This window comes from Pristiophorus japonicus, chromosome 20 (assembly GCF_044704955.1).
Source record: "Pristiophorus japonicus isolate sPriJap1 chromosome 20, sPriJap1.hap1, whole genome shotgun sequence".
NCBI lineage: Eukaryota > Metazoa > Chordata > Chondrichthyes > Pristiophoridae > Pristiophorus > Pristiophorus japonicus.
The window spans coordinates 52041339-52044550 of record NC_091996.1 but is presented as its reverse complement, the minus strand read 5'-3'; the positions used below and the strand labels follow the sequence as shown (position 1 = coordinate 52044550).

Sequence of the window (3212 nt, the reverse complement as noted above, 5' to 3'; positions counted from 1 at the left end):
TCTTCCCCTCTTCCCCCCCCCCTTCCCTCTTCCCTCTCCCCCCCCCCCCTCTTCCCCCCCCTCTTCCCCCCCCTTCCCTCTCCCCCCCCTCTTCCCTCTTCCCCCTTCCCTCTTCCCCCCCTTCCCTCTTCCCCCTTCCCTCTTCCCCCCCCTTCCCTCTCCCCCCCCTCTTCCCTCTTCCCCCCCCCTCTTCCCTCCCCCCTCTTCCCTCCCCCCCCTCTTCCCTCTTTCCCCCCCCCCCTCTTCCCTCTTTCCCCCCCCCCCTTCCCTCTTTCCCCCCCCCCCTCTTCCCTCTTTCCCCCCCCCCCCCCTCTGTGTAGAACAGGTTTTTTCAGTTCTACAGAAATCTTCACTGGCTCCATTCTACTTTAGTTTGGAGTACATTTTCACTGTGGAAACTTTCAAATCAGGCGTCAGTGGCCGGACACGCCCCCTTTTGAAGAAAAAATTCTGTTCTAAACTAGAACTGTTCTACCTGACTAGAACTGCAGAAAAAAAAATGTGGAGAATTGCGATTTCTAAAATAGTCCGTTCTCCACCAGTTGCTCCTAAAAATCAGGCGCGAATCATGTGGAAACTTGGGCTCATAGAAACTGCACCAAGTTACCATTCTTAAATATATCAAGGAACATTTTTCAAAGCAAATTTTTTTTTAAAAGTCAAAATTAAAGGCCCCTATTTTCACCATGATCGTGCACCATTGTTTAGCGTCGAAACGTTTTTTGGCGTGAAATACTCCCTTTCCAACTTTCGCCGATTGCGCTGGCAAGTTTTTTTACCATAACATTTTTTGGCGCTGACCTGAGTCAAAACAGGATTGGGCGCCGTTTTTGTGCACTTAATCGATTTTGGCGGTCCACAGTTTTTTTTTTCAGCACAGCGCACGCTGGCCAAAAGCACCGCAAATAAAAAAAAACATCTGTGAAGTTAAGGAATCGGCGTGGCGCACAAGAAGACGGCGAGGCAATAAAAATACAAAATAAAATACTTTTTTTTCGCAGGGAATTCTTTTTGGAGCAAGGGAAGAAAATTTGCGGGCCGAAAGGACTGTTCCCCGCCCCACACAGCTGCAATCCCGGGCCATAGGACAGCTTCCCCCACCTCTGGCCCTTTCGGCAGCGGTGGGAGTAGCAGTCTTTTCAGGCGAGCGGGCTTCAGCTTGCTTCAGTGTCTCTGGTTGCCCTGGCAACTTCAGCTTTTCACGCATGCCCAGAGATTTTTTTTCGCACAGAGTTGAAGCTCCACCGCCCCTGACAAACTTCGGAGAGTGTGGCGCCAAAATAAAATATTTCTTTGGTGAAAGTCCAGATTTTTTTTTTCTTTTTCCTGGCACAAACGTACACAAAAAAAATCATACTTTAACATGCGCGGGCGCCAAAAATCCAGCAAATGGAAAATAGGGGCCAAAATGCTTGCCCGATTGCACTGTTTCATGGCAGGTTTTGCCTTGGACAGTATGCAAATGAGCCTGAGCCGAAACTCGAGGAAAATAACACATTTTTAAACAGGAGAAATTTGCACCCAAAGCGAAAACTCTACGCCGAGATGTGTAACAGCATCATCTTCACCCTTACAGCCTTCCCACTGCTAGCTGCCACTTTCCCTTCCTGCACCTCGGGTTAATCTGTCCAATCACCTTCCCACCAACACTTGTAATTGCACCAGGAGGGCCTGCAGCACCACCATTGGTTGGAGGGGGTAATTACAGTGCGACAAGTTTACTTTGGTACTTCTCATTGTAAATGTATTTGTAAGAATTTACAATGCAAATATAAAAATAAGGGCATAATATATAAGTTGGAAATGGGGTCAGAATTATGTCTGCATGGCTGGATCCAATTATGCTCCACTCTCTAACTCCATTTCACCTGCAGCCATTATTTTCGGTCCCTGCCACAAACTCTGTTCGCATCCCTCACCAATCCTCACCATAACATCTATCTGAGGCTGAACCACACTGTTCACAATCTTGGTGTCATATTTGACCTTGAAATATGCTTCTGACCACATATCCGCAGCATAACTAAGACCGCCTATTTCTATCTCTGTAACATCGCTTGTCTCTACTCTTGCCTCAGTATATCTGCTGCTGAAATCCTTATCCATGTCTTTGTTACATCTAGACTTGAATATTGTAATGCATTGGCATCCCACATTCTACCCTACATAATCTTGAGGACATCCAAAACTCGGTTGCCCGTACCCTAACTCACATCAAGTCCCATTCACCCATCACCCCTGTGCTCGCTGACCTACATTGGCTCCTGGTTAAGCACTGCCTCGATTCAGAATTCTCACCAATATTTTCAAATCCCTCCATGGTCTTGCCCCTCCTTATCTCTGTAATCTCCTTCAGCCCCACAATTGACGCCCCTACCCGCCCCCCCCCTACCCCCTGGAGATATCTGCGCTCCTCTAATTTTGCCCTCGTGAGCATCCCTGATTATAATCGCTCAACCATTGGTGGCCAAGCCTTCTGTTGCCGAGACCCTAAGCTCTGGAATTCCTTGCCTAAACCTCTCTACCTCTCTTTCCTCCTAAGACGGTCCTTAAAACCCACCTCTTTGACCAAGCTTTTGGTTACCTGCCCTAGTTTCTCCTTGTGTGGCTCGGTGTGAAATTTGTTTGTCTCTCAATACTCCTGTGAAGCGCCTTGTGACATTTTACTACATTAAAGGCACTATATAAATACAAGTTATTCATGCAGATTAAGGATGGTCTGGCCTCCCCATGTGCAACATCACTGGAGATCGACAAGTTCTCAGATTAAAAACATCAGCTATACGGTCACATTTGGTGCAACCAGTAGATCTTCAATTTTGAAACTGAGCACCAGCACAATTGTGTGTCATCACGACCCTGTGGATAGTTGTGCTCAAGGACATGCACTGATTTGAACCATCCTTTCCCCTCTCTTTTATAATCGGCGATCTGTGGATCACACTTGTACCCGCCTGTGAAGACATACACTGATGCTGAGATGCTAAAAGAAATGTTCAAATAAGATGTAAAAAAAATGAAGTAAGAAGTTTGCTGTTTTACCCATAAATACAGATCCTAAATGTATCACCTCAGATTAAGAACAGACTGTGTAGATCCCTATTTTGTTACTTAAATAATTACCAGACATTTAGAACCTGTACTGCTGCAGAACCACTCATTTAAAATTGAATGCTTGTGTAAAAGTTGGAAATGAGTATAACGTGACTGAA

General features: G+C 46.3%; 1 long non-coding RNA gene across 1 annotated transcript in view; it reads right to left on the bottom strand.

Moving 5' to 3' along the window:
• LOC139232929 (uncharacterized) overlaps positions 1–1643 on the bottom strand; it is a 27089-nt gene extending 25446 nt beyond the window's left edge. Inside the window, exon 1 of the long non-coding RNA XR_011588109.1 lies at positions 1575–1643. This is a non-coding gene — a long non-coding RNA (uncharacterized lncRNA). The remainder of the gene's footprint in view (positions 1–1574) is intronic.
• Between the last annotated feature and the right edge of the window lie 1569 nt (positions 1644–3212).